The 13,999-nt window shown below is 42.8% G+C and overlaps 1 pseudogene across 1 annotated transcript in view; it reads left to right on the forward strand.

Annotated features, from left to right (window-relative positions):
* The window catches only part of LOC147717230 (keratin, type I cytoskeletal 19-like), a 105,467-nt pseudogene that overhangs the window by 74,057 nt on the left and 17,411 nt on the right, over positions 1-13,999 (forward strand). The window contains exons 2-3 of the transcript XR_015296067.1: positions 5,710-5,792; positions 12,968-13,124. The product of XR_015296067.1 is annotated as a keratin, type I cytoskeletal 19-like (transcript). The remainder of the gene's footprint in view (positions 1-5,709; positions 5,793-12,967; positions 13,125-13,999) is intronic.

Genomic DNA, 13,999 nt, shown 5'->3' on the forward strand with positions numbered 1-13,999 from the left:
ATGTTTCCAATACGTATTTTCACTTAAATTTAGGGTGTGTGCAAGGGACCTTCCATTCTAGTGTAATTTCATCTGAAACATTACAGCTCCCAGGAGCTGCTTTGCACTCATCAAAGCTTTGAAGAGTTGCATTGGGAGTTCCTGTTCTACCCTTTCTTATGAAAGGTGGCATTTTGCCTGTTGTGAATGAAAGCTCAACCAGATCTCCAAATGTGTGAGCCTCACTCGCAGTGAGTGACACTAGAAGTCTTTACTATTCAAGTCTCGAGACACAATCCTTTACTTGCAGTATAGGCGCTGGACATGCTGCCTACATAATCTACCTTTCCTTTCTAGAGTGCAACATTGATGAAGTCATGTGTTCTGAGAAAAGAGGCCGCAGGCGTTGCATTGCATTCATGCCTCTTATCACAGCTCTCAGTGGGCGAGCGATTACTCATACATAGCTTGCTGCTCCTTTTGCCCTGAGCAAAAATGTACCAAGAGTGAATGACGTCATGTAAATGCGTTCCATCAAGTTGGGAGTGAAATGGCCATATTTCTCCAGGTCCTTCATAAGGCATATTGTGGCATATAAAATGCCATTTCTTGGGGGTCCTTATGGAGCCTGGTCAGCTGCAGATCAGAGCATTGTCACCATTCAGATGCAGGAGTACAAACCTTTCAAGTGCAGTTCTGAAGTTGCTTCCTGGAAGGAGCCGTGTCTCTCTCCAGAGATACCCGATACCAGAACTTTGATTTACTTCAAGATGAGATTGATGTTCAGGATGAATCAGTGTCCTTTGGCCTTGGGTGAAAGTTGGGGTTCAAATCCCTCCAGGTTCTTTGTATTGAGCCAGAATTGGAGCAGTTGGTACTTCTTGTTTTTGGCCAGTAGTTATGAGTTTGTTTTGTTGGTTTTGACCCTAGAGTTGGTACTTGAGATCCAGACGTGTATGATGTGTAGGCAGTGATTATGGCATTGGATGTCTGGAGTCTAAGAGACTTTCAAGTAGACTTATATGTTGTAGACAGACTTCATAAATAATAATTACTTAAGTGATGGAAATGTGTACAAGTTACAATCATTATCTTCATTCAAGCCTAAGCAAGAATTGCACACGTTGGTGGTATCTAGGAGTGGGCCACATGTAAAGGATCAATCCCATAGATATTTATATGGCAATTATGTAAAATTCTATAACCTAATTTAACAGAGAATAACATCACATCTCTTATCACAACATTGAAAGACATCTCTTTGCATAGTATTATATCAAGTCGCATTATATCTCCGGCAGAGCATTGTATCATATTTGTGAGCATCAAATCATGTCAGAAATAGCATTACATCATATCATAACATCACATGAGCCCCAATTCTGCTCAAAGTAGGGGGTAGAATCGCATGGAATTAGGAATTCTGTGTGTCTTGATGACTGACAAATTGGTTCTACAAGATTATCCCCCATTCCATGGGGTTTTATTTGTATTTGAAAGATCCTGGTTCAGATTTACATCACAATGATATACAAATCAGATGTGTTTTACTGTTACCCAGTAGCGTGCAACTTGTAATCAGGCCAAGGGCATCACAGCATTGTATTACATTACATCACATCTATTATTAATGGCATCAAATGCCCAGGAGTGGATCCTCGTAATGGCGGAGGAGTTTCGCCCCACTGCAAGCCAGTAAAAATAAACTGATAATAAAATAGTTTATTATCATTTTATTTTACTGACTGAGCCTATGCCAGTTTAGGGTGGGGTTGGGCCACGTGGAGGGCACTGTAAGTGTGTGTGTCGGTTTGGCCAGCTGCCTTAGGATGGCATAACCCACATGCGCACTTAGGTTTTTCCACCCCAGCTGTATTCTACAGCCAGGTGGAGAAATGGCACAGACTCCCTGTGCCTGAGAGAGTGTCATACCAGCCCCCTCAGCCCTATCCCGACGCTTCTATCATGCTTGGTATAGCATTGGGAGCAGCTGCAGGGTTGGGTGGGGGTGTCTGAGAGCCTGTTCTGTGTCCTGCGTGGCAGAGGACCACCGAGGTGGCCGGCAGAGGAGCACCGAGGTGGCCAGCAGAGTCACGTAAGTCTTTTCTATTTAATTTGTATTATTCCCCCACCACCCTTTAGTAGCAGCTCCCACTGCAAAATACCATCCCTTAAAATTAGCATTGCATTGCATCACATTTCATAATAAAGCATGACATAACCTCTCTTAGCATTGTATCACTTCACAGTGGATCATCTTTTAGCATAGTACCACATTAGGTCTCATTGCATACTGTCACATCTGATCTCTTAACAGCATCACATCACATAGTTTAGAAACTCATCACATCACTTAGCACATTATCACATGCCATATATTTGTAAGATACACGTTGGTCACCACTGTAGTGTTTGGTGCAGGCAACAGATATTTATTCAAAGAAAACTTTCCTTAGGCTTCCATTACGAGTGTCCAGGATGGTGTCCATGAGGGATGCCTATGGGGCCATTCTTGGTTTGCTAATGTCACCGATCCAGGAACTATTGAGCCTGGAAGCTCCACGCAATATATTTTCTGGCCCGGTTCTGGAGATACCAGCCTTAGTGCCCCAGTTCCTTCAGCATTTAGAGAGCAGAAGAAACTCCCCTCAGATGAAGACAAACAATCTGCCATCACGCCGCCATCTTCCGCTGCAAACAAAAGCCCCTACACTATCCAAAACTTACCCTTCAATGTAAATGCAGTTTCTAAAAATGCGTTGTGATTGCATGCGTTGTAAAATCATGCGTTGTAATGGATGTTGCAATGTAAAAAACGCATTGTAAAGGCATGCGCTGTAAATGTTTGCGTTGTAACATCACGTGTCCTATTCAACTCCACCTATTAAAAGTTAGACCACTTGACAAGTGAAACAAGTGCATGGACACAGAATTACAGTGTTGGATTTTACATATCATCCATATTCCAAGGGGTTCCACGCTCCCATCAATCTCCCGCTTTGAGCAGATGATAAAAGGAAGCAGTGGAGGGGTAGCTCCCCTCTTGCCAAAGAAAACAAGGGACCAGAAACAAGGTTTCCCTGCACCAAAAGATCTTCATGACTGGATACATCAGGTCAGACGAGATAGCAGCCAAGAAATCTGGTTGGAGGAACACCAGGCCATTAGTGGTCAGTCAGAGCTGTTTCCTATCTAGGGATACACTCCACCTGACATAATCAGCCCCACTGGGTGTTCCAGAACTCAAACATATCCTCGCACAGCTCCCTGAATTCCAATGTAGCTTCTGCTCCTGATGATCTGCAGCTCCTGAAAAATTTGAAATACCTTACATCTGCCATTGCTAGGGCTACTGTACGTTCAAAGCTTTAAAAAAAGGTTTCAAACTCTATACTTCAATGTACGTTTTACGTTCCTGAAGGAAACTGTAGTTAGTGTCTGGATGAAAACCTCTGGTGCAGGCAATTGTTCCTACTTGTCGTTATTGAGTGCTGTAAAATTGAAGTGCCCGTTGTACAATGGCAAAGCCTCTTTTTCTATAGAACGTAGGATTTGGTACCACAAAAACTTTTCCATATGAATTCAGCCAATTTGTGATTCAGGAGTATTTTTCCGAATAACAAAATTTGTTTAGAAAAAAATGACTAAGGTGCAATTTGGGAGGGGGTGACAAGGGCTTCACTTCCAAATTGTGGTTTATTGACATACATATCAATGGTTTGAAATCGCAATTTTGGTCGCAAACCGTTAACTGATTACCGACTGCCAGGTTGGGGCAATAACTGATTGGCAAAGGGGAAGGATCCCTCTTGGAACCATTCCCCTTTGTGAATTGAGGTGGCAGCCTCAGGGGGAGTCAGTAAGGTGAGTTCTTATGGGAACACTGACTCCTCCCCCTGAAGTTTTCCAAAACTGAAAAAGTTTTTTTTGTTAAAAGTATCCGCGATTTCTTTAAGGAACTCCCGTTGCATTTGAATTTTTTTTCTGTTTTGGAGTACAATCACATGAATGGTAGTAATTGAATCCTGCCTAATGAATGTTACATTGACAAGTCATTCTGTGATCATTCGGCAAATCTTTACTACATTGGTTAGTAAGCAATATATTATAGTAGTTGCAAAACGTTGAAATGCAATTTGCAACTGCTTAGTACACAGGGTCCCAAGCGTCACCTACAAGTTGTAGCAGGCTATGCGAAAGGATTCAATTGAATGGGGACAACGGGGGAGGTGATGCGAGTAAGGAGGCCATCCAATGGTGTTACATTCATGGCTGGGTCTGGAAAAGGGGCCAACAGAGATGGTGAGGGAGAGAAAGGTGGTGTTGCAGAGAAGCTTTGGTGTGCGCGAGAGTTGGGGCCATGATGTGGCAGTAGACAAGAAGAGAAGGTAGGCAGTCATACAACATCATAGTAACATAGTAGGTAGTATTGGTGTGTGTGATGTTGACTCTTTCTTGAGAGGGAGTGGCTGGCTGAGTTTTTGGTGAGGGTGAGAAGGGAATGGTTCAGAGTGGTGCAGCATTATGGAACAAGGGAGGCTGTTTATGAGCGAGGGGCTCCGCAGTGATCCATTTGAGAGGGGAGGCTAGAGGAACATGAGGAAGATGGGAGTGGTGGCAGATGTGGGTGGAACAGTGACAATATGGGAAGTTAGATTGTTCTTTGTGCAGAGTTATTTAGAGCAGAAGGATGGGAGATTTTTAAAGTTAGAGAGAGAATAGGATCAGGTATAAGATAGAATGTTTTGGGGGCGGGAAGTAGGCAAGGTTGGGCATGGCAATGGAGAAGGAGGTTGAGGGTGCAGAATGCTGGGAAGGTTAGAAGAGATGTGGGATTGGCGAGCATGACAGCTTGAGAGAAGTTGGTGTATTTTATGGAGTCAATAGAGGGAGAGGCGAGAGAACAAGTGAAAGGTATTGCCATAATCAATAGATACGCATCAATTTGAGTGCCTTTAAGAGACATCTCTTCGATGTAGAGTTGATGAGCTAGAGAAGATAAGGTATTGGCCTCTCACTATCTCGTCCATCCAGGTGTGTTGTGTGAACCAAGGAGATGACGCTCTCCGTACAGCAGGTTTACATAGATATTTAGAGGCTAGACTCCAGAAGCAGCATACCTGTAGCCCCCAAGATATTAAAGTCAATTATTCAACAATCTATGGGACCTACCCAGTTTTGGTGTTTTAGTAATCTATGAGGTTACCACTAATTTAGCACAGTCTATGTGGCCCACTCAGGAGCAGTTGTCATGGGATTTCTTTTGTTCTCATTCTGAGTGTAGGGAAATGTGGAGGTCCCAGGAACACAGTTACCAGCTACCAGCAGTCTCCTTCACCACAAACTTCCTTTTGGCAAACCCAATGTTGGTGGAAATGGCATTGAAGTGGACGCCCAATATTGGGATCCCTCTCCTTTCCACACACAGCCTTTCTGACTGAAACTGCCATATAAGTTATTTTGGTCTGAGATAAAAAAAAACTGTGCTATGTCCTCTATACATTAGGAGAAAAAATCCAGTGCTTGGGGACATTAAGCAAATTATTCATAAAGGTGGCTCCACCACCAAAATTAAAGTGACCATAATTGGGGAACCGCCTAGTGCCCTGAAACACCCACATATTGTGACTTCCTATCTCATATCCAACGTGGACCTGGGGCATGAATGAGAGTGTTTTGCAAGATGCTCCTAAAAAGTACTGCTCATCTCTGCTTTCTGCTTCTTTTCAGATTTTTGAATCGACCGCCAACAAATACAGGGCAATTCTTCAGGTGGACAATATTCAGCTGGCTGTTAATGATTTCAAACAGAAGTGAGTGTATTTATATAATTTATGAATTCACATGAATTGTACACAGATATGCTAAAAGTAAAAAAAAAAAGGATGGTGTGAGACTAAGGAATATTTAATATTTGAGCAGTATCAAACATTATGTTTATGCACTAAGATCAGGGAGAGTGACAAGAATCTGCCAGACTGGTATCAGGCTAGGGGTGGGCGGACTGTTTTATCCGCCCAGAGAATTCGCGGAATTTGGAAACACCATGCCAATCTTGCAGCGTAGAGTTCCATCAATCCCAGCGTGGCAGAATTTTTCCTGCGAGGCTCCAGAAATGCGAGTGAGATTTAGCGTCTCCTAATGCCATTTTCTAATGTGGACTGTCAAGTTCAGTCATGAGCGATCATAAACTGAGGGCTGCTTCTCGAGGAGATTTTCGCCACGAGCGGCAGCAAAACCAACTTAAATTGCAGTGCCCTCTTGTGCACTACATGTGACATTATCGCTGATTTTTCAGCGCTGCTCACATTACTCAGTGATAGCTGGCAGGGAACAGGGGCGGCGGGAACAAAACAGAAATAAAAATAAAACACTTACCTTCTCATGGCTGTCATTACTCCTCAGCTTTGCTTCCTGATGAGTCCTGGAAGCAGGAAGCACACAGGCTCCCCTTAGCCAATCACAACGCTGCAATGTTATGTTATGTTATGTTATGTTATGTTATTGGTTATTTATAGAGCGCACGATCACCGGGTTGGTCTCAAGGCTCTAGGTAATGGAAATTCAGGGATCCCTACTATTTATAAGCCTGTGTAAACAACCATGTCTGTAGAAGTTGCCTAAATGTTGGATACTTGCCTCATTTCCAATGGAAGTGTGTTCCAGAAGCGAGGGGTGCAATAGAGAACCTACGACCTCCAATCCTGAGTTTCTTGTAGGTAGGGGTGACCAAGTAGTGAAGGTGAAGTGATTGTAGTTCTCCCGTCGGACAGTATTTTACAATGCGAGCTTTCATTAAGCCTTGGCATCTCAAGTGCAGTGTCTTGAACACCTTGCAGCCTGACTTATATATGCATTTCTGTGCCACCGGCAGCCAATGCAGGTCCCTAGTCACCTGTGTGATAGATCCCCCTCTCTCTTGGAAGCTGAACTATCAGCCTAGCAGTCTGGTGTTGAATTAATTGAAGCTTGCGCAAGAGGGATTACAGGACGTTCAGATGGAGAGCGTTCACGCAGTCCAGTCTGGCCATAACCAGTGCCAAGATTACTTGGATCAAGGCCTCTCTCATCAGGAATTTCCTAATCTTTTTTATCCGGCGTAGTTGCAGAAAACAAGCTGAGGTTACTGCACTGACCTGCTGTTTATATGATTGATCCTCGTCGATGATCACACCGAAGCTTTTTACTGCCCTTTTCGGAGACGGAGGGGAGCCTATTTCTCTAGCGCACCGCCCCGGGTTCCAACATACCATTCTACTCTTAGTGAGGACTATCTCAGTTTTGTCTGAGTTACGTTTCAGTTGGTTCTCATTCATCCATCCCCTGATGAATCGCATGGTGTTTTGAAAGTGCAGTCTAGCTGCATCACTGTCGTCAACCGCGAACAGCAGTTGCATATCATTCACGTAGTTAAAGATGTTTACTTCAAACCTCTTAAGGGATCTGTCCAAAGGGTGGATATAGATGTTGAATAAGTGGGGGGGGGGGAGAGATGTCTCTTGGGGTACCCCATAGCTCACCTTAACCTCAAAGCAGTGGTGTGATTTGTCTGAGTGCCGTGGTTCAGCGTTCAGACGGGCGGCTGGGAGCCATTACATGTTCCCCATCAGGCTGTGCATTAGAGCCTGGTGGAGAACATGCAAAGTGTGCATGACTGTTTGGGCGGTTCAAGACTGCAGGCCAAACCGTCATGCACACTTGAGTACATTAACCACTCCTCTCCCTGCCGTCCTAACCCAGCCCCATCGCTCCCAAAAATAAAATGATAATAACGATGTTCTTATCACTTTATTTTTCCTTTTTCTTGCTCTGAGACCAGTGGGGTGACGCTCCTCCACATTAGTAGAGGAGGCACCCCAACACTACTGCCTCTAAATTGCAAAGTGGCCAGCCCGTTAGCTGAGCTCAGCAGAATCTTGCAGAGTTTTTATGTAATTCCACGCAAATCTATGAAGTGAAACTCTGCAAGTTCCGTCCACCCCTATATCAATGTATTCGCAAATCCTGAAGTTATTGGAGTCAGTCACAATTCGCAAAGTTGAACCTGCATGTTTTCCATTGATCTGATACAGAGTAGTGGTAGTTTAATTATTCAGACATGCCTAAACTAGCTAAAGGGTGGTGGTGGTGTAAAAATTAAACCAGATACAGAATAACACAATTATTTTATTTTAAGTTTGAGTTTAGTATAACACAATTATTAGACTAGCCAGGGTTACCACATGTAAAGAAATACCACTTCACTGGACATCTTATGACAGTATTTACTGAGAAGAATGGTGTGAGCTTTTGCGACAGATAGCTATTACGAAGAGTGAAGAATCCCTGTTCCACAGATTGTGGAGACTGCTCTTCATCTCAAAATGTCTACCATTGTAGAAAACAGTGTTCCAATGTTAATCCAATAGAACTAACATTTAGAGCTCAATGTGGACCATAGTTCACTTGTTGCAAGACAGAGATTACAAAGTGTAAAGGAATCTCTTTGAGGCTTCCTTCCAACTATGTTACAAATTCTTAACTCATACTTAGGTGTTTATTTTAGAAAATAAGTTAGCATCAGAATCAATCTTACTTATAGTTAGGTAAGAGTTGGATAAACTGTTAATCAAGAAGTTTTAATCACAACCACAAGTAGTGTCATGTCTTTTAGGATGGTCTCATCATGTATACTGCATTTTTACATACTTGTCCCATCCACACGACAATAACGATTCTAAACAGGTGACCTTTTACCTAGTAGCTTGGATATGATACTGGAAGTTCTTGAGGGAATAAGTAAACACAAGTAGATGATGGACGGAGTGCTGAAACTTTTCAGACACCCACCCCCAGTCACAGATCTGGGTTGAATCTATCCTCGTTCTTTAGCTCACTGCGCCACCCCAGTTCAGACATAGCTATTTGCAAATCAGCCTTGACCCTGTGCCTCATGGGAACATTCCAGCCCGAACGGCCAGCCATGTCTTCCCTGGACCAGAAACAAACATCCTGGGACCGGTTTCAGGCTAACATCCCTCATCAGCCAGGCTAGCTTGAATCCATTGGCAAAGTGAGCAAGGGATCCACGTCTGGGCATACCCTGCCAACTTAGGGCGAACAAAGCAAACACAAGGAGATGATGGACGGAGCGCTTGAGGGACTGCCATCTGCGGGTACGATGCTCAGCGATTTTGAGTCTTCAGCACAGGATTCCTAAAACACTCTGGCCTCTCCTGTGCTGGGAAACATTTGGGAACTTTTTAAACATTTACCAAATTGAAGGTCAGAACTGACTTTGTTTTATTTTTCTTCTCGGCCCTAACTGAGCTTCATGGCTTTCACGGTGCTCAGTGCAATAAATGCACTATATACAAGTTTAGAGGACCTTTTGAATGGTTTTTAGGGAAGAATGACTGAAGGACATTTTTCCAGCTTTTTCAGTTCTTTTAGTATGTTTTATTGTAAAAGATGTTTATGCCTTTTTAATAGCGTTAGCTTCATCATTATCTAGCTGACCTTGTTGACCTTTTGAAGAGGAATTGGTGTCATGTCTTTTAGGATGGTCTCATCATGTATACCTCATATTTACATACTAGTCCAATCCACACGACAATAGTGATTCTAAACAGGTGACCTTTTACCTAGTACCTTCCTCTTGTCTCTTTGACAGCAGGCTCTCGGTATTCTATCACAATCCCTGCACCAGACTACATAAACATGTCTCCAGGCACAACAGAATTATTCTGTGTAAGGGTCACCACTTTTTTTTATCCATGGCCAACAGCCAGCTGTGCATGATCACATTTGTTTGGAAAAACATTAGTGATTGTTTTCAAAACATTTATGATTGTTTTCATAACACTCATGATTGTTTCTTAAACATATTGATTTTAGAAAAAACCTGGAGTGACCATTTTAGTGTAAAAGACACTCACTCCCCCCGAAAAATTATAGGAGAATTTCTTGCAAGCTGAGGCAGGGGTCCTGCATGCCGAATCTCCGACAAGCAGCTGTCTGACATCTCTTGCAGGTTGTCATCCTCAATGCAGAGACGGGGTCCTTCATTCCCAACCATCGGGTGAAGGGGCTGGTTCATCCCTCTGGGTTTCTTGGCTACAGATACACATAGCTATACACACAAACACCTACATAATCAGGTTAGGCCAGGTACATTTTAGTAAAATTACTTAGGGCGCGCATTTTAGTAATATGCAAGTGCTACTGTTTTTATCTGAACTGCTTATGTTCATCTTATTATTGGCACTATGGTAGAAATGTATCTACTGTTTACTATATTGGCACTAGCCATCTCTTTCGTACGGTTCTGTCTCTTGATTTGTCGCAGCACATATGTTGTACACAAGGATGTCGCTGGACCAATAATTACTTATTGAAATGTCCTAATCACCATCCTGTGTATTTTCTGAGTGAAAGCAAGCACAAGTGTCTGAGCATAATGTACTGTACTGTTTTCCACGATCCCTGAGCAATCGGGGTTATCATGTTCAGTGGTTGCCAGAGACTACCTACACCACTGTGGAGCCAGTTGGTCTAACTGCTGACATATCCTGTGGGGTTGTCCAGAAGTGGTTGGGACACCAAGCCCTCAGTTTAGGTCATCCAAAACGTACAGGTCCTAGGGGACTCTTAGGAACCACACGACAGTAGGAAAGTTCTTGTCAGGTCATAATAAGATCCCAACATGACTGCAAAAATGACTTCTGTACTTCACTGATGTAACCAGGTCTTTGAAAAAGTGGCAGATCTACTTTGAGTACTAATTAAAAATATATATATAGACTGTCAAATTCGTTGCATAGCGCTTCAAGTTAAAGGCTCTGAATCTGTTTGGCTTGATAATCGTCTTTTGTGTGGAAACAGGATTTTGTAAGCAAACAAGATTGTCCATGGAATTCCTCCACCCAATGTTTTTTTATTTTACATTTTCTGCCAGCTAAACATGGGGAAATTTATGTGGGGGGATATGAAATATTTCAGGTTCACACCTCGCAACAGGGGAAACACACAGAACACTGTACTATGTCCCATTCCAAAGTGTGGAATCCATCATGGAGAGGTGAATTTTACAACTATTAAATATTTCACCCCATGGTCTCAGGAATAGCAGGCCCTTCTGAATGAAGCCCAAAGTATTTATTCTGAATACCTAAGGGCCAGTATGCCTAATTGCATGCTTTATATGTAAATATTGTTCATCGAGACTGTTAGGGACAGGACAATCAGTATAGAATTTTCTAGGACAGATTATTAGTCTTGATGAAAACCAGAGACCCATAGTGGCCGAATGGATACATTCTAAACAGAGGGTGCAGTGACATTATTTCCCACTCACACCCATATGTTCTAGTTTTTAACCATACCAAGGGCACCCTATGTTAAAGAGAAACCTTGGTAACCCTGAGGTCCTATTATCTTATAAAACTACTGTTAGGAAATATCAAAAGTGTTTCCTAGAACATGGTTGAGCCCATTTTGGTTTAGAGGACCAGGGTGTGACCCAGTGATGATGCATGCTACTACTAGAGTGGATGAGAGTCTGAAAAAAAACATTAAAGGTTTCCCTTGGGTCTTATTTTCCTTTTGGCCCATTCTGGAAGAAGAACCCTTCTGCCACCAAATGGGCCTTTCTTCAGCTTCTTAGCCACTCTGATATTTAAATAAGTTCTTCTACCACCTGAAGGGGTTCAATCTGCTTCTCTCCCTGAGTGACTGGAGGCTAGCTGTCAGAAAATCTTGGGAATTAATATGAGAAGCCCCACCCCAGCATCTCAAATCAAAAGAGGAAGTGGTAAGGCTGTCCTTCATTCTGCCAGCTGTTCCTGTCCTCTCAAAGATAGCTAAGCCCATCTAAGTGGTTAACAGTTAACACCTGTCCTTCCTGGGCTCAGTGGCAGGCTTTTGTCTTCAGAATCAGGGCTCGTTAGCTCTTTCAGTTCAAGATCTGTATTCCAAGTCTGAAGGTGTAGGGATAAGCAGAACTGGTTTTAAGTCAGTTCTGGATCTTTCAAAAATTACAAAGTGTTATCATTGGGGGAGTGGGTACATTACACATTTCAGTAAACTGCAACATTATGAATTATGCCAAATATGGTGGTTGAAATAAGTTTTTCATATGGCCATAGTTTTTAACTAGATACAAAAATAAAGGACTCAAAGGTAAATCCTGTCTCTGTGTATGCGATCGCATTGTGGTAGGTCAAAAGTTGAATGCTTCTTCTACTTTTAATACTACTGTTACTACTAATCCTAATAATAATCCCTTAAGATCCAAGTAATTCTTCCATCATACATAGTCACTAAAATGAATACAATGATTACAGACCATTGGGGTCATTTAGAGATTGGCTGGTGTGAGGCATCTACTATAAAACAATGGTTGTCCTGTCGAGGTGGGAGGATGGGCATCTTTCCAATGGGGCGCTGATGAATGTACTTTAGAAAGCCTAACAGTCCTGAGTAGGAAGTTACTGAAATGACCCCCAAGCACTGGTGGAAATCTGTGTCAGTGTCATAAGTTGTTTTCTTTTCAGAAATAATCCCCCTACAGAGCAAGCCATTGACAGTGTTAGTGGAGGTTTCTTAGCATGATTGGCGGTCTTATTCCAGCAAGAGTGAGGTGATGTCCATTGCCAACTTGGTGACTTGATGGACCATTAAATAATCCTGTATGACATAAAGTCATATGTAGCGGAATGCTTGTTGTCATTAACACCAATTCTATGTTCCATTTTTGTCATCTAAATGTTCTCCTCGTTTTCACTAGTAAGTCTCTTCTTCTATGATGGAACCATTTAGTTAGGTAGCATTTTGTTTTAGTCTGCATTCATCTCTGTAATGTAATAGGTAGATGAATGCCAAATGATCATGACAGATGACATCTAATGGGAAATGAAGCTTCGGAAGGCAAACAAAACAGGCAAGCAAAGTAGGCGTTTCAGGTGCAAAATGGACTTCAATGGATGAGCATTTTCTTTTGTTCCATAAGGTATGAGACGGAGGTGGCCATGCGCCAGGGCATTGAGGCTGATATCAATGGTCTGCGCAGAGTCATGGACGAAGTCACTCTGTCCAGATCCAACCTGGAGTTACAGATCGAGAACCTGAAAGAAGAACTTGCTTACTTCAAGAAAAACCATGAGGAGGTAATGTACAGAGTGTGCGTACATCATGAGAGGCAGATACTATTTAGCAAAGACGTTCTCTGGATTTTACTGTAGATCAATTGGAAGGAATCTTAAAACTTGCATGAAGTTTTATTTTGCTTTCAATATGATACACACTGCTGTTGAGTTAAAACCCATTCTGAAGAAATTTGTCTTGGGTCAGCATTGCAGTATTTTGAAATGAGAACTTACCTTGATATCAGTGGCTAGGCAGATCCATTTGAGTTGATCAAGTTACCATGCAGTACATTTTTCTTCACATGTCCCCAAGTTCTCTATTGCCCAGGTGTCCTTCAGAGAAGGACGTTTGTGATAATGGGCAACTCTTTATGGTGTCTCCCATGTTTAACCATATGTGCTTGGTGGGCTTAGGGCAAAGAACTCTGCCCATTCTCAATAAACCTTATCAATTTCCTGCCGTGTTATGGTTTTACCACTTAGGAGTTAGCCCTGTCTTTCTTGTTGGGCTGCTCTAAACTGCTTACTCTGCATTAATCTTTGTAATTAGCAAAATATGTTCCTCTTTCCCAGTAGCGGCTGGTATGGAACTGTGGCATGTGGACAGGGGCGGGGAGGAGTGTTTTGGATAGAAAAAAAAGACTTACCTGCTTGTCGCCGCCCGGTCACCAGCCACAGCCTCTTCTCTGTCCTACTGCTGTTCTGGCTCCCGGAAGCACCCAGGCTCCCAGGCACCCCTAAGTCAATCACAACGCGGCTATCACCATCACAGCAGCGTTGTGATTGGTGTGAGCACCATGGTTCGGCACTCAGAAGGGGACTGACAGCCTGTGCATGTTCTCCATCCAGGCTGTATAATACAGATGGTGGTGAACATGCAAAGTGTGCATAACTGT

This window comes from Lissotriton vulgaris, chromosome 5 (genome assembly GCF_964263255.1).
Source record: "Lissotriton vulgaris chromosome 5, aLisVul1.2, whole genome shotgun sequence".
Taxonomy (NCBI): Eukaryota; Metazoa; Chordata; class Amphibia; order Caudata; family Salamandridae; genus Lissotriton; species Lissotriton vulgaris.